Genomic DNA, 25,229 nt, shown 5'->3' with positions numbered 1-25,229 from the left:
ACCGTCTTCTTTGGATACTGTGTGTGCAACGCACGCTAAAAGCTTTGGGGACTTGAATGTGTCCCAGTTCGCCCTAGCAGCTCACAAAAACAGGGGAGTTGTGAAAAGAAAATTTGATTTTCTGTGTTGCTGGCCCAACATAGGCCCCTAAATAAAGGCACACGCCCTGATCTGGATTAGGTGATGAATGATCTCTCAGCTGGGTTTATAAAGGGGGAAATGTTCTCACCCGGAGGATGCACAGGGGTGGTGACTAATAGTCTCTGACACTTTGTAACGGGAGGGGGCCCCCGAGTTAACAGGATTACCAGGCACTCAAGGGTGTAAAGTTCCAGCTCAGAAGGGACTGTTTTTCTCAAGTTTTTAAATGCAGGTTGAGGATAATAGCGCCTGCCTCCTTTCTTGTCAAGGTGTGGTGAAGATTCCTGACCATCTTGTGAGAGGACCTGTCCCGTGATCACCCAGGAAGTGAAAGCTGCTCTTGGCGCTGAGTGCCTTAGCGCCCTGTACCCACTGTTTATTCTGTCCCTAGCTAAACAAGATTCAGTAGAAATAACCTAGATGCTTATCAGGTATTTGCCATGAGGTATTTATTTTGTAAAATAATGCAGGCAATTATAAATCCTCACATACTGTTTGATGAAGTGTAACAGGGTAGTCATGTGTGATCTCTTTACACAGTGGTGCATTTAGTCCCTCGCCTTTACTTGCACAAAAATTACAAAGCCCAGTGAACAAGACCAATGGACTGACCGACAAATCAGCCCAGATGATGAGGAAATAGTACGCTGACTGGAGGGGTCAAATAGTGTAAGTCAAATGTTTTAATGTTGCAGTTAGAGTAATCAAGGGTTAAGATATATTTTTTCAAAATACCCATTTCTTTTAAAGGCAAGGGGCTTTTAAAAAAAAAAAAAAACCACTATTCACTTTGTCCACAAATATAATATCAAAGGTTTCCCAAGGTAATTTTGATGTGAATGCAGCTTTAAACAATAAAAAAAAAATTGTGTTTTAAGTACACTTCTCAAAGCAAATCCTATAACCAGAGGGCCCCCAAACTTGTAAACTGAACATCTGAGGCAAATGTACACAACAAAATTGGCAGCAATCAAGGGATGGGGGAAAAAGGCTCTTGATGAAGTAACATAACCATTGTTGTTACTATGTTTGTTTTGCAGGCATTGAGGTTAGAAATAATAGAATCCTTACCACTGTTAGAAATCGTGAATTCTTTCTATGTTTTTGAGAAAATGTATGTTTAATGCCGTGGGTGTTAATTGTTGTTTAATTACCATATCTAGGTGATTATTATGGTGCTCCTCACCACATCTGATCTTCACAAATCTGGGTCAATGATAGTGTCCCTAACACTTGTGTTTCCATGCTTTGTTTTGTTTTTTCCAGGTATCAGGTAAGAACTTTTCTAATATACTGGTAAGAGATGACATGACCTGTACACATTAGAGACCTTCTTACTTTCAGATACCTAGGTAAGTAAGAACGGCATCAAGAACTCTTATACTGACTTTTTTTTTTGACAGGCACATAAGGAAGAAACCAACTTGTCCCTCATAGTAAGCGTGAGATTTTGCTGTATTCATTTTCAGAGAGGTATATCAGAGTGTTGAGGGATTGTTGTATCCACGGACTTGTGATGTGTTCCCCACCATAGTAACAATAATGGGATTTTTGCAAGTGTCCAGAGGACAAAGATATTACTGCTAACAGAGGTATAGTTGATGGAATACAGAACAAGTAACCAGGTAGAATTGATGGATCCTGCAATTAAGGAAGCCACCAGCTTTATTTAAATGTATCCCAGAGGCAAAAGATGTGTAGGCAGAGATACCTGTAACAAAGTGTTTTTCAGGTTTCAATCAAGATAGCATGGTGAACTTCACCAAGGTTGTTTACAGAGATCTTGCTGGTGTCTGGTGACCATACACACCTTAAGCACACTACAGACCAGATCTTTGGTTATCTAGGTAAGCAAGGATAGAGTCCCTAAAATTTGTGTTATGTTTTCTTCACATGCATTCAGGTAGGAAATCTAATGTCCCAACCAATGCTGGTAAGCATTACTCTTCATTGTTTAAAAATTTCAATATAATATGAGTTTAACCTTAGGTATAGCAGGGATGTCACATAAATCCAAGTAAGGTATTCTGCTGTTTCCCACCACAGTAATGACCAGGAGATTTTTAGAGGTTTTCAGTCAAGAGATGATGGTGCCTTTTGAGAATGTTGTCGACCTTGGAGATAGGCCAAGAACCAAGTAGTGCTGATAGTTCCCTAATGATGGAAGTGACCGAGAGTATTTATTTGTCATGATCTGTAGGACAAGTTGCATCCTTAAACACACTTGCCACATGTTTTTGTTTTGTTTGTTTGTTTGTTTTTTAGGTTCCAGGGTAGAGATCATGGGGCATGTGAAAGTATTCATTAATGGAGTATCCAGGTAAGTGATAATATATGTTGTACAATATATATATTAATTAATATATTAGTTGTGCAACTAATAATCAGAAATCAGGAAATTAGGATGGCAGCCCTAACACTTGTGTCCCATGTTTTTTGGTTTTTGTTTCTTTGCAGGTTTCCCATTAAGGTCTTGCCTAGTGTATGGGTATGGGATGATACAATATTTACTCATTAGAGATGTCCCCCCCCTTTTTTTAAGATATATTTACTGATTTTAGAGGGGGATGGGTGGGGGAAAGGGAATCTTAAGCAGACACCCCACTGAGCACAGAGCCCAACATGGGACTTGATCTCAAGACCCTGAGATCATGAGGTGAGCTGAAACCAAATCAGCTGCTTAACCAACTGAGCAATCCAAGTGCCCATCATTGAAGACATTTTTATTTCCAGAATCTAAATTAATGATGTCTAGACTCTTACATTAAAATTGTTATGGGCATGTATGCAGCTAAAAATAGATTTTTCCTGGCACCTGGGTGGCTCAGTCAGTTAAGCATCTGCCTTTAGCTTGAGTTGTGGTCCCCGGATCCTGAGATGGAGCCCCGAGTCAGACCCCCTGCTTGGCAGGGGAGTCTGCTTCTCTCTGCCCCTCTGCCCCTCCTCCTGCTCGTACTCTCTCTCTTACTCACTCTTCCTCTCAAATAAATAAAATCTTAAAAAAAAAAAAAAGAATTTGTCCCTAACAGTACTAGTAAGCATGAAATCTTACTGAATTCTTAATGTTTAAGGGTAACATGTATTTGACTTGCCTAGTGATAGATAAGCAAGTATCCAATTAATTTATCATCTTCAACATTATGTTATTATCCATGGGATTTCTGCAGTTTTGCCTCCATGAGAGGAAGATGTCTTTTACTAGGACTTGACCTAGAAATTCTGCAGAATCCAGGGGCCATTGATGGGTCCCTAAACAAGGGACCAAGTGTCAAGAGATTGTAGGTATATGGATAATTATGGTGTTCTTCACCACAGCAGGAACCATGGGATCTTTACAAGTGTGCAATTAGGAAATAGTGGTCTTACCTAAAAACGTTGACCTTGGAATACTGCTAGGATCCAGGCAGAGTTAATATGTCCCATAATGATGGAAATCAACAAGGTTATTTACAGGTATCCTTTGACACCTCCTTCATAATATGCCTTCCAGGTTCCTGTCAAGACCTCACAGTGACCCTAACAAGGATCATTAGTGGGAACATTGCTGATGTCCAGGGAAGTGATGAAAGTGGGCCTAAACCACAGCATAGACCAGCTGACCTTCAGAAAGGTCGGTAAGTTGGGATGGCTGGGTGGCTCAGTCAGTTAAGCGTCTGCCTTCAGCTCAGGTCATGATCCTGGGGTCCTGGAACTGAGTACCACATCGGGCTCCTTGCTCACCAGAGAGCCTGCTGCTCCCCCTGCTTGTTCTATTGTGAGCTTGCTCTCTCTCTCTGATTGATAAATAAATAAATAAATAAAAATAAATAAATACATAAATAAATAAATAAAATCTTAAATGTAGGTAAGTGATGATTCATTAATATTTATGGTATTTTGATTGCATGCAATTCTGGTATGAAAACATAGAGTCCTTACATTCTAGAAACTATGAGTTTTCACTTTTTTAAAAAAAAAGTTTATTCATTTTGAGACACAGAGAGAGAGAGTGCACAAGCAGGGGGCGAGGCAGTGAGAGAGGAAGAAGCAGACTCCCTGTTGAGCTGGAAGCCCAACACAGGGCTCAATCCCAGGACCTGGAGATCATGACCTGAGCCAAAGGCAGATGCTTAACCATCTGAGCCACCCAGTTCCCCAAGTTTTCACTTTTGGTATTTGAGAGAAAATGTATATTTAACCCTGAGAGTGAGGTAACAATCATGGTGTTCCACAACACAAGTAACCGTGGGAATCCTGCACGTATAAAGTCACCAGATGGTGGTCTTAATCTGACAATGGTTATTAATTTGGGAGGACTATAAGTGTCTAGAGATAGTTGACGTGTCCCATAATGGCAGAAGTGGTCAAGGTTATTTGCAGGTGTCCTGGTAGAAGTAGTTGTGTCATTAAACACATTAACAGAACATTGCTCTTAACCAGGTGAGTGATGATGTGGGTCTGAGCACAGTACAGACAACCTGACCTTTGAATATCGAGGTAAGCAGGGACCATGTTCATAACCCTTGTGTTATCATGTTTTTTGCAACAATCTCTTTAAGGTCTTTGCTAGTGTACAACTATTACGTGACATTAACTCAGGAGAGACCTTTATTTCAGGCATCTAGACAATTAGTGATGTTGTAGAAACACTTATATTAAGTTCTCTTTCAGCATGTACACTATTAAGAAATTTGTTCATAACAATACTAATAAGCATGAGATTTTACAGTATTCTCTTTGGAACTAATGTGTACTTAACATTTGTAAGGAGATAGGCAGGCATTCTGTGATTTATCATATTCTCCATCAAACCTTAATAACCATGGACTTTTGCAGGCCTCTCTCCACAAGTGGAGGATGTTTTTTTCTAAAGCTTAACCTTGGACTTCAGCAGGTATCCAGGTAAACTTGATGGGTCGACCCCAAAATCTTACAAATGACCAAGGGAATTTGTAGGCGTAGAGGTAGACTGATTCATGCACCAAACACATTTTTCACAATGTGTTTTTCAGATTCATGTCAAGACCCCCTGGTGAGCTTATCAGTGATAAGTTCACAGAGGATATTGCTGTTATCAAGGTGAGTGATGATGTGGGCCTAAACCACAGCATAGATGATCTGCTCTTCACATGTGTAGGTAAGAAGTGATGTAGGTACCTCTAATGCTTCTTGTTAACATAATTCTTACAAGTATTCAATTAATAAAGGATAGGTTCCAAACCAATACTTGTAATTATAGGTTTTTACATTTTATATTTCAGAGAAAATTATATTCAACTCTGTGAACATTGAGGGATTTTGTGGATCCAGGTAAATATCATGGGGTCTGCCTCCAATTAGTAAATATGGGATTTTTACAGTTTTTATGTTATGAAATGATGGTGTTATCGGACAGTGGTGTTGACCCTGAATTAATCCGAGTATCCAGGTAGACTTGATGTGCTCTGAAGAGCATCCGTGGTTATTTGCAGATGTTCTGGTTAAAACAGAAAACTTGCATTCCTTAATAAATACTTTATAAAGTGTTTTTCAGGTTCTTATCAAGATACCATGATGAAGTCTTAAGTCAGTAACAGCGGGACATCTCTGGTATGTGGGTAAGTGATGATATACACATCACAGACTATCTGATCTTTATCTGGCCGAACGATGTTGGATTGCCCAGACCTGCTTTAATTATGTGAGCTCTTAGCAGGGATTCAGGTAAGCGAGCAATGATGATGTTTTGCCAGTGCTAAAAACCATGTTATCCTGCTGTCATATTGTATAGAAAAAGTATGTGTAATCATGTGAGTAATGAGTAATTTGCATTTTTCCAGGTCACTACCCTGAAATTCTGCCTCACAATTATAACCATGGTATTTTATAGATAAGTAATTAGGAGATGATGGTGTCAGTATAGCTAGACCTTGAATATTGCAAAAATCCTGCTAGGTTGATGAATCCTGCCATGATGGAAATGAAGGTGGTTATTTACAGATGTCCGTATGGAAGGTGTGTGTCCTCAGGTAAACATTTGTCACAATGTATTTTTCAGGTTCCAGTCAAGAGTTCATAGTGAACCTCATCCTTGTCATTAACAGAGACTTTGCATGTATCTCAGTAAGTACTGATATGGGCCTTTAGCCCCTTGAAGATCAGGTGATCTTCAGATATTGAGGTCAGTGAGGATGATGTCCCTAACATTTGTGCTACCCTTTTTCTTTCTTTCTTTTTTTTAGGGGTGGAGGGCAGGTATTCAGGTAAGAAATGATATTGTACTAGCTGATGGTGGTAAGCATTAGTCTTTAGTATTTTAGAGTTTAGATGTAATGTATGTTTATATATAGAAGAGACTGAGGGATAAAGAAGTATTCAGGTTATCCTACTAGGCTGCCTGCTACTACTGCCAAACACTACTGACCAGGAGATTTCTATAAGCACTTGGTAAAAAAATGATAGCATCTCTAACAGTGTCAGCTTTGAAGTTCTGCCAAGATCGAGGTAGTGTTGAAACTTTCCTGATAATGAAGGTAGCTAAGATTATTTGTAGGAGTCATGGTAGAACAAGTTGTATTCTTTTTCTTGGTGGGGGGCAGCATGAAGCCCAACACAGGGCTCGAACTCACCACCCTGAGAACAAGTTCTAAGCTGGGATCAAGAGTTGGATGTTTAACTGGCTGACCCACCCAGGCACCCCAAACAAGTTGTGTGTGTGTGTGTGTGTGTTTTAAGATATGTTTATCTTGAGAGAGAGAGAAGGGGTGGAAGAGCAAAGGGAGAGAGAGAATCTCAAGCAGATTCCACACCGAGTGCGGAGTCTGATGTGGGGCCTGATCCCACAAACCTGAAATCATGACCTGAGCAAAATCAAGAATCAGACACCCAACCGACTGAGCCACCCAGGCACCCCACTAGTTGTATTCTTAAACATAACCACTGCATGTGTTTTTCAGGTTCGATTCAAGAAATCACAGTGAATCTAACAATGGTCTATTCAGCAGCGCTAGTAACCAGGTAAGTGATAAAGTGGTTCTTACTACAGTGCATACTGTGCAATCTTCAGTATCTAGATAAGGAATGTGTCCCCAACACATGTGTTGTGGTTTTTTGCAGGTATCCTATTAAGGTCTTTGCTAATAGAGGTAGGATGCGACGGGATATACACTCATTAGAGACTTTTGGTTATTTTCAGACATCTAGGTAATTAACATTCCCAAGACTCTTCTAAAACCTTGTTTGGGGGCATCTTTACAGTTAGGAATTTGATTTGTCCTGAACAATACTAGCAAGCATGAGTCTTAACTATCTTCTTGTTTAGAGATAATGTGTTTTTTATACTCAGAGTGGTGACAGGCAAGTAACCATGGAAGTTTTGCAGCTACCGCTTCAAGAAAGGAAGGTATCTCATATGAGGGTTTAACCTCAGAGTTCTTCAGTAATTCAGGTGACCTTGATGAGTTATAAAATGATACAACGGGCCAAGGGAATTCTGTGGGTGTCTAGGTAGAATAAGATGTGTACTGAACACTTTCCACAGCTTGTTTTTCAGGTTCCTATTAATACTATGACTGTGAGTAGTGAAGGAGACACATAGCACATAGTGAGGTAAGAGATGTGGGACAAAACCACAAGCAGACCATCTGATCCTCACACACTTAGGTAAGTGATGGTGGGGTCCTTAACACTTCTCATTACCATGATTTTGTTGCAGATATTCAGGTAAGAAATGATAGAGTCCTTACCAATTCTAATAACCATGAGTTTATACTTTGCACATTTTAGAGAAAATCTCTGTTTAATCATGTACATATTGAGGAGTTGATCTCATCTGGACCCACAGGGTTTTTCCAGGTATCCGGTTAAGTCATATTAGTCTCTGCTGACAATGCCGTTGACCTTGAATTGGTGCGAATATGCTGGTGGAGCTGAGGTGTTCCAGAATAATGGACATGAACAAGGATGGGTGCAGGTGTCTTGGTAGAACAAATTGTATCTTAAACTCATTTGTATGTGTTTCTTCAGGTTCCTGTTAAGAAAACAAGGTGAGCTTAAAATGGTTTTTAACACAGCCTTGCTGGCAACCAGGTAAGTGTTAAAGTGAATCCTACTACAATAAAGACCATCTGAACTTGAGTATCTAGGTTAAGTGAGGATGATGTCCTTAACATTTGTGTTAATGTGTATTTTTTTTTAATTTTTATGGGTATCAGGTTAAGATTTTTACTAATATGTAGGTATGAGATGATGTGATATTGACTAATTAAAGACCTTCTATTTCTTTAGATTTATTTGTTTTAGAAAGAGATTATGAATGGGGGGAGGGGTAGAGGGAGAGGGAAAATCTCAAACACAGGGCCTGAGGGGTTCAGAGCCAGACTCAGGGCTCAGTCCCCATGACCCCAAGATCATGACCTGAGATGAAATCAACTGATGCTTAACCAGCTGAGCCACCAAGGTGACCCAGACCTTTCTTTCTTTCTTTATTGGAAGATTTTTTTTTTGAAGATTTTATTTATTTTATTTGATAGAGAGATCACAAGTAGGCGGAGAGGCAGGTAGAGAGAGAGGAGGAAGCAGGCTCCCTGCTGAGCAGAGAGCCTGATGTGGGGCTTGATTCCAGGACCCTGAGATCATGACCTGAGCCTAAGGCAGAGGCTTTAACCCACTGATCCAACCAGGTGCCCCTATTTATTGGAAGATTTTTTTTTAAATATTTTATTTATTTGAGAGAGAGAGGATGAGTGCATGAGCAGGGGGGAGGGGCAGAGGGAGGGGGAGAAACAGACTCCCTGCTGAGCAGGGAAGCTGACAAGGAGCTTGATCCCAGGACCCCAGGATCATGACCCAAGCCAAAGGCAGCTGCTTAAAACTGAGCTACCTAGGTGCCCCCTTTTTAAAAGATTTTATTTTTAAGTAATCTCTGCACCCAACATGGGGCTTGAACTTACAACCCCGAGATCGAGAGTCATGCTCCACCAACTGAGTCAGCTAGGCGCCCCTAAAGACTTTTCCATATTCAGATATCTACAAATTTATCATTTCAAGTCTCTTGAATTTACTTTGCTTTTGGTATGTATTTCTTTAAGAGTTTAATTTGTCCCTTATAATATTGATAGGAATAAGATTTTTTCTTTTGGTATTCTTGTTTAGAGATAATGTGTACTTAACATAGTGGTGATAGACGGATTTGCAGATATCCAGGTAATTAATCATATTGTCCTTCACTACTTCATTGACTATGAAATTATCACAGGTATACTGTGAAAAGAGGAAGGTGTCTCTTCAAGGATTGACCTTAGAGATCTATAAGTATCTAGGTAGTGCTGATGGTTCCTGAAATGATACAGTGACCAAGGGAATTTACAGGTATAGAGGTAGAATAAGATAGGCACCAAAAATATTTTCTAGAGCGGTTTTTTTTTTTTTCAGACTCCTGTCAATACATCACAGTGAGCCCATCAATGGCAGTTACCATGGGACATTGCTGATGTCATAGTAAGTGATGATGTGGGCCTAACTCACAATACAGACCATCTGATATTCAGATAGCTTGGTAAGTCATGATGGTATCCCTAACACTTGCTACTTGCTATTACCATGACTTCTTTGCAAGTATTCAGGTAAGAAATGATAGATTCCTAACTAATTCTTGAAACCATGAGTTTTCAGCTTTTAGAGAAAACTCTTGTTTAACTCTGAGTGATGAGGGATTACACATATCAGGTTTTGGTCATATCTCAACCACAGTACTTATCATGGAAATTTTGTAGGTGTCCTGTAAAAGCTGTATTACCTGACAATGGTCTTGACCTTGGAGAGCTACAGATACTCAGGCAGGGTCGATGCTTTCGTAATGATGGGAATGACCAAGCTTATTCATAAGTGTTGTGTTAGAGTGAGCTGTGTCCTTTTTACACATATATCATAATGTGTTTTTTAGGTTCCTGTCAAGACATGATGATGAACCTAACACTAGTCATTCTCTGTGGACATTTCTGTTGCCCACGTAAGTGATGATGTTCACCTTCACCATTTCAAATCATCTGATCTTCACGTACCTAGGTAAGTGTTATGGATTGACTAAACTTGTTTGCCATGTTTTTTTTCAGATGATCAGGTAAGAAATGATAGCGATTTTACCAGTTGTAGTAACCATGCTATTGTGTTTCTATTTCAGAGAAAATGTATGTTTAGTCATATGAGTATTGAGCAAATTGTGCCATGAATACCCATAACCATGGAGTGGTGTGATACGGTCGTAATATTGGTGTTTCCACAAGTGAGCAGGGAAGAGATGAAGGCGTATCTGTTTGGCATGGACCTTGAAGTGTTGCAACAATCCAGAAAGATCTGATGGGTCCTGCAGTAATGGCAACGAACACTGCAAATAGTATTTCTAGTCTCAGAGGAGGGTCTCTAGACACGTTTTTCACAGAGTGTTGTTTAAATTACCATTGAGAGGTCATGGTAAATTTCAAGGTGATCATTGCTGGGACTTTGCTTATATTCAGGTAAGTGATGATATGGGCCTTCTGCTCCCTACAAATTGATTTTCAGATATTTAGGTAAGTGTAGGTGGTGTTCCTAACTGTTCTGTCACAATGTTTCCTTTGCAGGTTTCCAGTTAAGAAATGATACTGTCCCAACCAATGCTAGTAAGTATATGCCTTTTTTATTTTTTTAAATTTAGATACAGTGTGTATTTAATGTTAGTAGTGATAAAGGGCTATGCAGGTCTAGGTAACTTTTACTGCTGCCGCACATCAAGCATTGACCATGAGATTTCTACAAGTTAGTGTATCTAACAATGGTGTTGACCTTAAAGTTATGCCAAAATACATGTCCTTTTATGCTTCCTCTAATGATGGAAGTGACCAAGATTATTTACAAATGTACTATTTCTTTCTGCGGCTAGACAAGTTGTATCCTGCAACAACACATTTGCTGAGCGTGTTTCTAAAGGTTCTGTGCAGTCATGACATCACAGTGAAGTAGACAGTGGTTGTCAGGGGGAGCTTGCTGGTAACCAGACACGTGGTGAAGTGGGTCTTATCTCAGTATGGAAATCTGAGTTTCAGCTATCCGGGTGGGTGAGGATGGTGTCTCTAACACAGTGTACCATACTTTCTTTGTAGTTTCCTGTTAAGCTCTTCGCTAGTTTACATATACGAGATGATGTGACATTAACTCATTAGATACATTCACTTTTTATCTTAGAAAAAGTTTGTCTGGCCCTCTGAGTGTCTAAGGATAGCACATATCCAGCTGTTTATCACACTATTTTCCATCATAGTACTACCCATGGGTTTTCTGTCGGTGTCCAGTGAAGTAAGGCTGATTTTATCTGACATCAGTGTTGATCTTTGATTACTGAAAATACCCAGGTAGAGCTGGTGTGTTGCATAATGATGGAGCAGCCAGCTTATTTGCAGATACCTTGCTAGAAAAAAGTTGTTTCCTTTAACATAGATCTCATCATGTCTGGACAGCAACCTGAAAAAGACATCACTGTGCACCTAGCATTGATGGTAATGGCAGACATTGCTGGTATGTTTCCGGGTAAGTGAGGCTGTGGCCCTAAATCACAGCACAGGCCATCTGATCTCCAGATAGTTAGGTAAGTGTTGACGGTGTCCCTAAGAGTTGTTACCATGATTTCTTTGCAGGTGTTCAGGTAGGAATTGATAGTCCTTACTAATTATAGAAACCATGAGTTTTACTTTTTACATTTTAGGAAAGATTTTTGTTTAACCTTGTGAGTAATGAGGGATTGCCATATCGAGGTAATTAACATTGTATCCTCAACCGCAGCAATAACCAACGATTTTGGAGGTGTCCCATGGAGAAATATTGTCTTATCTGGTGATGATTTTGACCTTGGAGTACTACAAGTGTTTAGGTATAGTTGATATGTCTCAGAATGATAAACTGACCAAGGTTATTTACAGGTGTCCTGGTAGAACAAGTTGTGTCCCTTTACACGTAGATCATGTGTTTTTCAGGTTCCTGTCGGAAGACTTCAATGAATCTGATGATGGTCGGTAAAGGGGGTATGTTTCTGGTATCCGGATATCTGATGAGGTGTACTTTCACTACATCAGACCCTCTGATCTTCATGAGTCTTTTGCCATTAAATTTTGTTGATTACTTGAATTTGTTTTACCATGCAGGTTTTTTTTTAAGGCATTCAGGCAGAAATGATAGCGTTTTTACCAATTCTAGCAAACCTATTATCTAAGTTTTTTGTGTTTTAGAGGAAATTTACATAAAACCATGTGAATATTCAATGATTCATGGGTATTCATGGAATAAATGGTTGCAGACCCCACAAGTTACCATGGTGTTTTTGTAGGTAATCAAAACATGATGGCAATGGCATAGACTGTGGAGTACTGAAAGATCCCATGTAGAGTTGATGGATCCTACAATGATGTAAGTGCACAAGATTATTTCCATGACCTGGTAGAGAGAGTATCCTATAGACCCATTTGTCACTGTATGTTATTCAAGTTCCTGTCAAGAAATCCTGGTGAACCCCATAATGATCAATAATAGGACTTTGCTTTCATCCAGGTAAGTGATGATGTGGGCCTCAAGCTCCCTAGAAACAATCTAACCATCTGATAGGTGGGTAAGTGTGGATGGATTTCCCAGCTTCTTTATGACTATGTTTTTGTTTTTGTTTTTGTTTTTACAGGTATTCAGGTAAGAAATGATAGAGTAGGCTAGTAACCATGCTAGTAATTATTTAAAGTTTAGATGGTGACCGAGGGATGACCAGGTAAGTCATCCTCCTGTTCCACACCACAGTGTTGAGAGTGAAATTTTTTACAGGTACTCAGGAGATGATGCCTTCTCTAACAATGGAGTTGACCTTGAAGTTCTAGTTATGCCAAGAACCAAGTAGTGTTGATAGGTTTTCTAATGATGGAAATAACCAGTGTTAATTATATGTATTCTTTTTTCCCCCAGGTGAAAAACTTTTTCCTTTTTTTAGGCGTATAAGCTATTAACAGACAGGCCTACAGATTTATTTCTTCTTGGACACCCCCACAGTGTGGCCGTGGCAGCCTGTGGTCTTGGTGCACTGGCCTTGGACACGAAGTCCCCAGAAGTGGCACAACCCTCGGGGGGCCTGAATCTTCTTCAGTCACTCCAGGTCTTCACAAAGTTTGTTGTCCAGACCATTGGCCAGGACCTGGTTATATTTTCCATCCTTCATGTCCTTTCATCTGTCTGAAGCCAGTCTGGGGTCTTACATTGGCATAGATGCTGCATAATGGTGATCGCGCATTCCCCCTCATCCTCAGGGAGCTCTCCTGTTCTCTTGGGGAGATCGATGTCTGCTTTCCTCAACACCATGTGAGCATATCTTCACCCCACACCCTTAATTGCAGTGATGGCAAAGGCTCTTTTCTGTCGCCCATCGATATCGATGTTGAATACTCACAGAATGTGCCGAAACTTCTCAGGGATCACTAGAGATGTAGCAGCAGCCTCGGTGGGGGCGTGTAGGCCTCCTGTGGAAGAGCAAAACAACTTTTGTCTTAAACATACTTGTCAATTTTGTTTTTTCAGGTTATGGTAGTTAGTCCTGTTACAGTCCCATTAATGGGACCCTGCTCATAACCTGGTATGTGATATTGTGGATGTTACACCATACTTGAGATCACCTATTCTTCAGATGTCTTAGGTAAGTGAGGATGGTGTCCCGAACACAGTTAGCATGTTTTTTCTGTAGGTATCATGCTAAAGTTTCTGCTGTTGTACAAGTATGAGATGACAGTGCATTAACTCATTAGACCTTTGTATTTTTCAGATACGTATGTAATTAATGATGACTTAAGTAGTCTTATATTACCTGTATTTCTGGCTTGTATGTAGTAAGATTAATTCATCCCTAACAATATGAGTAAGCACAATATTTTACTGTATTCCTGTTCAGAGGTTGTGTTTCATACACACCTACTGATAGAATATCTGGATACCTGCCTATGCTTTTATCATAGTGTCCATCTTCACAATATTAAACATGGAATTTTTATAGGTATCTCTTTAAGAGGGGAAGGTCTCTCTTAACCAGGTTTTAGTCTTGGACTGCTAAATGTATCCACATGGTGGTGATGAGCCTCAAAGGGATGCCCTTGACCAGTGGAAACTGCAGTAGACCAGATCAGGTAGAACAAAGCATGTACTGAACACATTTTCCACACTGTGTTTTTCAGGCTTATGTGAAGACCTCATGATTAATAGGCTCCCCTCTCACATTTAATGAGGCATATAGGGATATTGAGGTAAGGGATAATGTGGGCCTAAACCACAGCGCACTCTTTCTGATCCTACTATGTAGGTAAGTGATTATGTCCCTGACACTTCTTGTTACTATGATTTTGTTGCTGGTATTCAGGTAAGAAATGGTAGAGTCCTTACCAACTCTAGTGGCCTTGACTTTACACTTTTTATATTTTAGAGATAACATGTTTAACTCTGTGAGTGCTGACATTTGATTGTATCTGTGATTGTCAAGAAGTTCCCGTGCCAGCAGTAACCACAGTATTTTTGTTGGAGTCCAGTTAAAACATGGTTGTCTCTTCTGACAAAGGTGTTGACCTGAATTAATACAAGTATCAAAGTAGAGTTGACGTGCTCCATGATAATGGAAATGAAAAGGATTATTAGCAGGAGTTCTGGTAGAACAAGTTGCATAAACACATTTTTCCTGTGTGTTTCTTCAGGCTCTTGTCAAGAAAACCCAGTGAACCTAACAATATTCGTTAATGTAACCTTGCTCTTAACCTGGTAAGTGATGACGTGGGTTCTACCACTATCCAGACCCTCTGCTCTCCAATAGGAAAGTAGGTGAGGATGGTGTCGCTAACATTGGTGTTACTGAGTTTGTTTGCAGATATCCTGTTACGGTCTCTGTTAGTATACAGGTATGAGATGATATGACATCTTATTAGAGACATTCTTATTTCCAGGCATCTATATAATTAATGTTTGAGACTCTTACATTTATGTTATTTTGGGATGTATTCTGTTAAGAAATTAATGTGCCCCTAGTAACACTAGTAAGAATGTGATTTTCTGTATTCTTGTTTAGAGATATTTTGTATTTAACAGTTGGAGTGACAAAAGGATCCAGGTATTCTGTCCCATAATCTATCATAGCATTATTGACCCTGGAATTTTTGCAGGTATCCATCAAGAAAGAAAGGTATGTCCTCAGCTTTTACCTGAGAGTTCCTTCCACAAGTAACCAAGAGAAATCACAGGTGTAGCGGAAGAAGGATTTATTCTCCACAATATGGTTTTCAGGCTCATGTCAGAACATGATAAGCCCATTATTGGTAGATAACATGGGACATTGCTGGTGTCAAGGTCAGTGATGAAGTGGGCCTAAACCACAGCACAGGCCATCTGACTTTCATATACAGAGAAGTAAGTAAGATTCACTTGCCTAAACTTTTGGTTGCCATATTTTTCTCACTTGCCGTTCGTTTGTTTAGGTATTTAAGTTTAGAGATGATAGTATCCTTGTCAATACCAGTAACCATGTACCTTTCTTTATTTCAGAGAAAATGTGTTTAACCCTGGAAGTTTTGAATGATTTATGGGTATCCATATAACGATTACAAACTTCCATGTCACGGTAGCAACGGTGTGTTACTTGACAGCAGTAGGAGGTGACGGTATTTTTAACAGTGGTGCAGAACTTGGAGTACTGCAGGTATCCAGGCAGAGAGGAGGGTATTTGCAGGTGTCCTGGTGGGAAATATGTGTTTGTAGACACACTTGTCACAGTATGGTTTTCAGATTCCTGTCAAGAGATCATGATGACCTTCATAATGATTTTTATCAGCAACGTTGCTCGTGTTGCGGTAAGTGATGATATGCCCCAAGCATCCCCACAGACCTTCTGATCCAGAGATTTCCAGGTAAGTTTGATAGCATCACTAACATTAGTGTAACCGTGGTTTTGTTTTGGGTTTCTTTGAGTATGTATTCAGGTAAAAAATCATATCTCAAACAATGCTAGTAAGCATTAGCTCTTACAGGATTAAAGTTCAGTCGATGGAGCACGTGACTCTTGATCTTGGGTTGTAAGTTCAAGTCCTGCACTGGGCTTAGAGCTTCCTTTAAAAAAAGATTACTTAACACCCCCACCAAGTTTATATATATAATGTATGTCTAACATCAGTAGTGACTGAGACTGAGTGCAGGTTAGTCATCTAGGTTCCACACCACAGTTATTACCATAAGATTTTTTCAGGTGGCCAATCAAGAGGTGATGATGTCTCCCATATCCATGTTGACCTTGAAGTTCTGCCATGATCCAGGTGACGTTGATGGTTCCCATAGTGAGAGAATGTACCAAAATTACCTATAGATACCCTGCCAGGATGAGTTGTTGCCTTATACACATTCGCTGTCCCTCTTTTTTAGGATCCTGTCGAGCAGTCACTCCGAACAGAATAATGGTTATTAGCAAAATCTCGTCAGGAACCAGTTAAGTGCTAAAGAGAGTTTTACCTATGGGTAAGAGCATCTCATCCTCAGATGATCAAGGCAAGTGAGAATAATGTCTCTCACATTTGTATTACCATCTTTCTGCAGATAAACTAAGGTTCTCCTAGTAACCAGGTCTCAGATGCTGTGACATTAACTCCAGGAGACATTCCTTTCAGAAATCTGTGTGATGAATGATACTGTTCAGGCTCTAACAGTAACCTGGTGAGAGGCCTGTATGCAGTTAAGCAATTAAGTTGTCCCTAACAATTAGTATGCCTGAGAATTTATGACTGTTTAGAGATGGTTTCGGACTGATCGGGGAACTTTCACATTCCCAGGTCCTTTATCGTATTGTCTATCACTGTGTCACCGACTACAGGATTTCTGCAGGCACTCCTTCAGGAGAGGAAGATTGCTCTTACTTGGGGCTGACCTTGGGAGTTTCACAAGTATATTCAGGCCTCGTTGATGGGTCCTGAGGTAACACAAAGGACCAGGAGAGTTTGCAGCTGTCTGTTAGAATGAACTCGTACCAAACACATTTGCCACAGTGTGTTTTTCAGCTTCCTGTCAAGACATCACGATGAACCCAGCCATGGGCATTAGCGGGGACCTTTATGGCAGGACACAGATAGGAGAGGCTGGGGTCCTAAAGCACAGGACAGGTTATCTCATCTCCACATAGCTAAGTAAGTGATGATACAATTTCTTGTCACCATTGTTTTTGCAGGTGTTGAAGTAAGAGATGATGTCGCCCTTACGAGTAATAAAAACAGTGAATTTTCACTTTTATATTTAGAGATAATGTTGAACCCTGTTAGCATTAGGGGATTACACTTGTACAGGTGATCGTCATGGAGCTCACACCCAGTTGTAACCACAGAATCTGGCAGGTGTCCAGTCAAGAATGATGGTGTCTCCTGACAACGGTGTTGCCCTGAGTAATGGAAGTTGCTAGGTAGAATTGATGTGTTCCATGGAAATGGGAGTGAAAAGGTTATGTTTAGGTTTCCCCATGGAATAATTTGCATTTCAAACACATCGTTGCTTGTGCGTTTTCAGGTTCTTGTCAGGAGAACACAGTGAACCTCACTGTGGTTGGTAACAGATCCTTACTAGTAACCAGGTGAGTGCTACCGTGGGCCTTAACATACAGACTGATCTAATCTTCAATGTCGAGGTAAATGAGAATGGCGTCCCTAACACTTGTGTTACTGTGTTTATCCGCAGATATCCTCTTAAGAAGTACACAGGTATACGATAATGCGACATTAGCTTACTAGAGACATTCGAATTTTTAGATACCTGTGCATCAATATGTTGATGATTCTATATTGACATTGTTTGGGCATGTATTCTGTTAAGAAATTAACGTGTTTCTCTAATACTGGTAAGAATGAGAGTTGTGTCCTTGTTTGGAGCTACTGTGTTTTCAAAACCAGTGGTGATGGAAGGATATGCCGATACCCAGTAATGTGTCCTGTTGTCCATCACGGCATTATTGACCCTGGCTTTTTTGTAGGGATCCCTTCCAAGAGGAACCATTCTCTTTCTAGCTTTAAGCTTGGAGCTCTGCAAGTACCCAGGTAGTGTTGATGGATCCCAAAACAATACAAATGGCCAGGGAATTTGCAGGTGTATGGTTTAAATGAGATGTAAATGGGAACATTTTCCACAGTGTGTTTTCTCAATACATTTCAGGATGTCATGGTGAGTCTCTCCATGGTAGTTGATGGAAGACATTGGTGGTGCGAGCTAAGTAATGATGTGGGCCTGCGTCCCCAGCACGGACCATTAGATTTTCACACACGTGGGTAAGTGATTGTGTGTCCTCACACTTCCTGTTACCATGATTTTTTTGGCACGTGTTTAGGAAAGAAATGATGGTTTGCCCAACTCTAGAAAACATGAGTTTTCACTTTTTTATTCCAGGGAAGTCTATGTTGAACACTGTGAGTGTTGAGGGATTACATATATGTAAGTATTTCTGTTATATTTCCCTCCATAGTACTATCTATATGATATTGAGAAGTGTCCAAACACTGGTGGTTTTCTGACATTGGTGCTAATTTTTAATGTCAAGTACCCAGCTAGAGTTACTTTGTTCCATAATGATGAAGTGAACAATGTTATTTGCAGGTATCATGGCAGAAAAAGTTGCTTCCATTAACACAAATTTCATGATGTGTTTTCCAGGTTCCAGTCAAGACCTCACGGTGAACTTAGCATAGGTCATTCATGGGGGCAGGGACTTTGCTGGTATGCAGGTAAGGGAGGCTGTGGCCCTACCATGGCACAAGCCATCCGATCTCCAAATAGGTAAGTGATTATGGTGTCTCTAAGAGTTGTTATCATGATTTCTTTGCAAGTATTCAGGTTGGAATTGATAGTCCTTACCAATTCTGGAAATGTTGAGTTTTTACTTTTTGTATTTTAGAAAAGGTGTTTGTTTAACCCTGTGAGTGTTGGGGGATTGCCATATCCAGATATTTATCATGATGTTCCCAACCTTGGTAGTAACCATGGGAATTTTGCAGGTGTCCTCTAAAGAAATATTGTCTTACCTAACCACAATGGCCTTGACCTTGGAGTACTGCAAGTATTGAGGTAGAGTTGACATTCTCCTAATAGTGGACGTGACCAAAGTTATTTGCAGGTGTTCTGGTTAGAGCAAGTCATATCCCTTTACACATATATCATCATATTATTTTGTCAGGTTTCTTCAAGATCATGAAGCACTTAACAGTGGTCATTAATGGGGGACATTTCTTATATCCAGCTAAGTGGTGTTGTGTATCTTTACCACATCAGACCCTCTGATCTATGTGTGTGTGTGTGTGTGTGTATAAGTAATGTGTAAGATGTTGATTGCCTTAGCTTTTTTTTACCATGTGATTCTTTTAAGGTGTGCTGGTGAGAAATGATAACGTTTTACTCATTCTAACAATCATGTTATCCTACTGGTAGCTATTTTAGAGAAAATGTCTGTTTAACCATGTGAGTGTTGATCAATTTTTGGTGTTCCTGTAATGATCATGGAGCTGTCCATCACACTAGAAACTATGGTATTTTTTCTGAAAACCATTCAAGAGGTGGTGGTGTTTCTAACAGTGGTGTAGGTGGTGGAGCACTGCAAAATCCAGGTAGAGCTGATGGGTCCTGCAATGATGGAACTGAACAAGGTTATTTGCAGGGTCCTGAGAGGAAAAGTGTGTCTGCAATGACCTTTGTCATAATGTGATTTTCAGGTTGCTGTCAAGAAATCATGGTAAGCCTCATGATGACTGTTAACAGAACTTTGGTTGCATCCAGGTAAGTGATGATATGAGCCTAAAGCACCTTACAAACAATCTGATCTTCAAATACTTAGATTAGTGTGGATGGTCCTAACATTTGCAATAGCATGTTTTTCTGTATGTGTCCAGTTAAGAAGTGATACTCTTCTAATCGATATTAGTCGTAACCATTAGCCCTTAGTACTATAAAGTTTCTATTCAATGGGTATTTAAACTTAGTAGTGATGGAGGCAGATACAGGTGTCTAGGTAAGTTACCCTACTGTTCCACCCCACATTATTGTCCATGAGATCCCTACAGATACTCAAGAAGGCGATGTCTCTCATAATGGTGTTAATCTTGAAGTTCTGCCAATATCCAGGTAGTGATGATAGTTTCCAATAATGGCAGTAACCAAAATTATTTGTAAGTATCTTTTTTCCCCCCCAGGTAAAGTAAGCTGTGTCCTTCAACACACTTGTTGTATTTTTTAAGGTTCCAGCCATTATGACATCACAGTGAAACAAATGACGGTCCTTGATGGGACCTTGCCAGTAACCAGGTATGTGATAGACTGGTTTTACCAAAACATAGATCCAGCTGACCTTTGGGTATTTAGGTGAGTGAGGATGGTGTCCCTAACACAGTGTTACTATGCTTTTTGCTGGGATCCCATTAAGTTCTTTGCTAGTATAAAAATATGAGATGATGTGATAATAAATTATTAGAGATTTTTTATCTTCAGATATATAAGCAATTAATGTTTCCTAGACCTTTATATTAATCTTCTTGGCATACAGACTGTTCAGAAATCAATTTGTCCCTGACAATACTAGCCTGAGCTTTTACTGTCTCCTTGTTCAGAGATAACATGTGTTTATACGCCCATACCAATAGACCTATATAGTCCGTTATCCAGGTAATTTATCATATGTTCCATATTTGTGATAATGACTGTGGTATCTTTGCAGGTATCCCCTCAAGAGATGAAGATAAATCTAACTACAATTTAACCTTTTGAGTTCTACATATTGCCCAGTAATGTGGAAAGGGGCCACAAAATAATGTGCTGACCAAGAGAACTTGCAGTTACCCAGGTCGAATAAAATGTGTGTGGAACAAGTTTTCTATGCTGTGTTTTCAGGTTCATGTTAAGACATCAGTCACAGTACAGGAAGCGCACAGCAGGTACGGAGGTAAGTGAGGATGACCCACAGCACAGACCATCTGATCCTGTATGTAATGTAGGTAAGGGATGGTGTCTAATACCTCTCGTTACTATGATTTCGTTGCAGGTATCCAGGGAAGAAATGATAGTCCTTACCAAATCTAGTGACCATGACTTTACACTTTTTACATTTTAGAGAGAACATGTTTAACCCTGTGAGTGTTGAGAGTTGACCGTATCCGTAATTGTCAAGTTCCCACCCCAGTCGTGACTACAGTGTTTCTGCAGGAATCCAGTTAAGACACAATGGCTTTCTTCTGACCAAGGTGTTGACCTGAATTAATGCAAGTGTCAGGGTAGAATCAGTGTGTTATGTGTTCCGTAATAATGGAAGTGAAAAGGATTATTAGCAGGTGTGCTGGTAGAAGAAGTCGTGTCCTTAAACACACTTTTCCTGTGTGTTTCTTCAGTTTCCTTTCAAGAAAACATAGCCTAACAATGGTTGTTAACAGAACCTTGCCCTTGACCAGGTACATGATAAAGTGAATCTGGTCTCATTGCAAACCATCTGATCTTCAGCATGAAGCAGGTGAGGATGATGTCTGTCATACTTGTGTTACTTGTTTGTTTGCATGTATCTTGTTCTGCTCTTTGCTGGAATATCTATGTGACATTAACCTACTAGAGAGATTTTTACTTTCAGATAGCTATGTAATTAATGTTCAAGACTCATATTTATCTTGTTTTGGCATGTATACAATGAAGACATTAATTTGACCCTAATAATACTAATAAAAATTAGATTTTTCTTAATCTTCTTTAGAGATAGTATCTAATCCAAATAATTTGTCTTATACCATCATCGTGTTCTTGACCTTGGGAATTTTTTCAGGTATCCTTTCAAGAGAAGTAGATGTCCCTTCCCAGCATTTGACCTTGGAGTTCTGTAAGTCAAAGTATCCAGGTAGTCCCCATGGGTCCTGAAATGATACACGTGATTAGGGGAATTTGCAAGAGTGGAAGTAGAATCATTCCTGTACCAAAAACATGTTCCACGGTGTGTATTTTCAGGTTAATATCAAGACCTCACAGTGAGTTTATCAGGGATAGTGTGGGACACTGCTGGTATGGGGGTAAGTGATCCTATGGGTTGAAACCACAGCATATGCCATCTGGCCTTCGGGTACCTAGGTAAGTGATGAGCGTCCTTACATTCCTTGTTACCATGAATTTTTTTTTTGAAGGTGTGAGGTAAGGAATGATGGAGTCCTCACCAGCTCCAGAGACCGTATTTCTCCACTTTTCTATATTTCTGGAAATGTTCATTTTTAACCCTATGAGTGTTGAGGGACTGCATGTACACATGTCTTTATTATGATACTTCCTGTGATAGTATTCTCCATAGGATACTTAGAGGTGACCAATCATAGAATGACTGTTTTATCTGTATTAACTTTGGATTATTTTAAGTATCCCGTAGAGCTGATGTGTCTCATAATGATGAAGTGAATCTTATTTGTAGGCTTCCTGATAGGAAAAAGTTATGTCCTTTAAACACACATTCACAGCGTCTTTCCAGTTAAGAAGTCATGGTGAACCTAACACTGCTTATCACCGGGAATGTTCCTGGTGTGCAGGTAAGTGATGATGTGGGCCTCGCCCAGGCCTTCCACTCTCCATATAGCTGGCTAGGTGATTACATTTGTAATCAGTTGTTACCATTTTTCTTTGCAGGTATTCAGGTAGGAGATGATAGTCCTTATCAGTTCTAGAAACCATGTGCTTTTTTTTTCTTTTTACATTTTAGAGAAACTTTTATGTTATCCCAGTGAGTAATGAGAGATTGCCACATTCAGGTAATTACCATAATCTTCCTAACCCTAGCAGTAGCCATGGAAAGTCTGCAGGTGTTTCATAATGAAATGTCATATCTGATAATAGTCTTGACCTTGGAGTACTGTAGATATTCAGATGGAGCTGATGTTCTCATAAGGCAGTTAATTTGAGGTGTCTTGCTACAGGTTCTATTTTTTTACACATATATCGTGTGCTTTTCAGATTCCTGTGAAGAGATCAAGGTGAAATTAATGGTTAACGGGGGACATTGCTGGTATCCAGATGAGCAATGTTGTTTATCTTCACACATGAGACCAACTGACATTCACATACCTAGTTAAGTGATAATGAAGGACTAAACTTGTTCTACTATGTGATTTGGTTCAGCTTTTCAGGTAAGTAATGATAGTGTTTTTGTCAATTCTAGAAGTCATGTTATCCTACTGTTTTATATTTTTGAGAAAATTTATTTTTAACCAGGAGACACTTGTGGGTCTGCACATAATGACGATGGAATTGTGTAGCACAACAGTAACCAGGGTCCCTCTGCAGGTGAGCAGGGAAGAGACGATGGTGTTTCTGACAATGGCATAGACTTCGGAGCACTGCGGGAATCCAGGTGGAGTTAGGTGTTGGGTCCTGCAGCGATGGTAGTGAGGAAGGCTACTCGCAGGCACCTGGCAGCAAAGGTGTCCCGGTAGATACCTTTTTTACAAGGGTTTGTCAAGTTCTTATCAGAAGTCATGGTAAATATCCTAATGATCAATAATAAGACTTTGCTTGTGTCTCGGTAAGTAATGACGTGGGCCTCTGGCACCCTAAGCGCAGTCTGGTCTTCAGTTATGTAGGGAAGGATGGACAGTGTGCCAAACTTTTCTGTTTTTCTGCAGGGATTCAGTGAAGAAATGCTATTGTCCCAAGGATATCCCTAATGTTTTTGAGAGTTCACCTATCATGTGTGCTTAACCTGAGCGATGACCGAAGGATATGAAGGTGTGCACTAAGTCATCCTCCTGTTCCACACCGTGCTTTTGACCAGGAGACTTCTACAGGTGCTTGGAGATGGTCCGTCTCTAACACTGATGTTGACATTGAAGTTCTGAAAGAACCGGGTAGTGTTGGTGGTTCCCTTAATGATGTGACTATAACATGATTGGCTGGTACTTTTTTTGTTTCATTTTTGATTCAGGTTGAACAAACTGTCATTTAGCCCCTAAACACTTGTTTTTGAAAGGTTGCAGAAAGCATGATGTCATAGTGAACCTTACCACAGTTGTGCGTTGGACCTCGATAGTAAGCAGGTATGTAAGTACAGATCATTTGATCTTTACCTATCTAGGGAAGTGAGGATGGGGTCTCTCAACACAGTGTTACCATGTTTTTTGCAGGCATCCTGTTAAGGCCTTTGCCTCCCCAGTGTATGGGTAGGAGATGTTGTGACAGTCCCTCATTAGAGACATTCTCAATCTTAGGATCTACAAAATGAATGTTTCTGAGACACTTACATTCACCTAGTTTTTGTCATCATATAGTTAAGAAATTAACTTGTCCCTAGTAATACTAGTAAGAGTGAGATTTGTCTATTCTTCATTAAATAACATGTATTAATACTAATGAAAGATGGTTATGCAGGTTTTCATGTACTTATTATATCGTCCTTTACGGTGTTACTGACAAAGGGGTTGTTGCAGGCACCCTTCCAAGAGAGGAAGGTGTCTCTTCTTAAGGTTTGACCTTGGCGTTCTGCAAGTATCCAGGTACTGTGGATGGATCCCAAAATGATACAAGTGACAAGGGACTTTGAAGGTGTGGAAGTGAAATAAGACATTTATTACGGTATGTTTTTCAAGTTCACGTCAACACATTAATGGTAAACCTATCAATGGTAGTTAACATTGGACATTGTTGTATGGAGGTGGGTGATGCTTGGGCCTACAGATGTTTAGTATCTGTGTTTAATAGTCAGATATTAATTGATATTAATTAATATTTAATAATCAGATATTTACATAGGTGATGTGTTTCTCACGTTTCTTATTATCATGACTCTTTTGCAGGTAGTCAGGTAAGAAATTATAGAAACCTTATAAATTCTAGCGACCATATTATCCTACTGTTTTACATGTTAGAGAGAATTATGTTTGACCATGTGATTGTTGAGCAATTTACAGATACCCACATAATTACGACTGAGCTCTGAGTTACAGGAATAACCTTGGTATTTTTCAGGAGAGCAGTCAAGAGATGATGACGTCTCTAACAATGGCACAGATCTTAGGGTACCTCAAGGTTCCAGGGAGAGCTGATGAGTTCTGCAGTGATGGCAGTGAACAAGG

General features: G+C 39.9%; 4 long non-coding RNA genes and 1 pseudogene across 5 annotated transcripts; 4 read left to right on the top strand and 1 right to left on the bottom strand.

The window, feature by feature from the left end:
• The first annotated feature begins 10,522 nt into the window (after nucleotides 1–10,522).
• LOC116880761 lies at nucleotides 10,523–12,382 on the top strand. The gene is made up of 3 exons (XR_004385273.1): nucleotides 10,523–10,613; nucleotides 10,719–10,757; nucleotides 11,572–12,382. It is a non-coding gene; the product is annotated as an uncharacterized LOC116880761 (long non-coding RNA).
• A 750-nt stretch (nucleotides 12,383–13,132) lies between these two features.
• Nucleotides 13,133–15,659, bottom strand: LOC116880842 (annotated as a pseudogene).
• Nucleotides 15,660–16,927: 1,268 nt separating this feature from the next.
• On the top strand, nucleotides 16,928–17,858 carry LOC116880794. Its single transcript, XR_004385283.1, has 3 exons — nucleotides 16,928–17,303; nucleotides 17,677–17,740; nucleotides 17,845–17,858. It is a non-coding gene; the product is annotated as an uncharacterized LOC116880794 (long non-coding RNA).
• Nucleotides 17,859–19,117: 1,259 nt separating this feature from the next.
• LOC116880793 lies at nucleotides 19,118–20,018 on the top strand. Its single transcript, XR_004385282.1, has 3 exons — nucleotides 19,118–19,221; nucleotides 19,331–19,757; nucleotides 19,863–20,018. It is a non-coding gene; the product is annotated as an uncharacterized LOC116880793 (long non-coding RNA).
• Nucleotides 20,019–20,082: 64 nt separating this feature from the next.
• On the top strand, nucleotides 20,083–22,979 carry LOC116880790. Of its 2 annotated transcripts, XR_004385279.1 has the most exons (4): nucleotides 20,083–21,646; nucleotides 21,950–22,021; nucleotides 22,129–22,190; nucleotides 22,626–22,979. It is a non-coding gene; the product is annotated as an uncharacterized LOC116880790 (long non-coding RNA). The 2 variants fall into 2 exon arrangements; XR_004385278.1 differs by lacking the exon at nucleotides 22,626–22,979 and having other exon boundaries at nucleotides 22,129–22,254.
• Nucleotides 22,980–25,229: the final 2,250 nt, after the last annotated feature.

The sequence above is a fragment of the Lontra canadensis genome, unplaced genomic scaffold, assembly GCF_010015895.1.
Source record: "Lontra canadensis isolate GAN:19392208 unplaced genomic scaffold, GSC_riverotter_1.0 scaffold68, whole genome shotgun sequence".
Lineage (NCBI taxonomy): Eukaryota > Metazoa > Chordata > Mammalia > Carnivora > Mustelidae > Lontra > Lontra canadensis.
The sequence above is the reverse complement of the archived record's forward strand: the minus strand, read 5'-3'. Positions and strand labels throughout refer to the sequence as shown.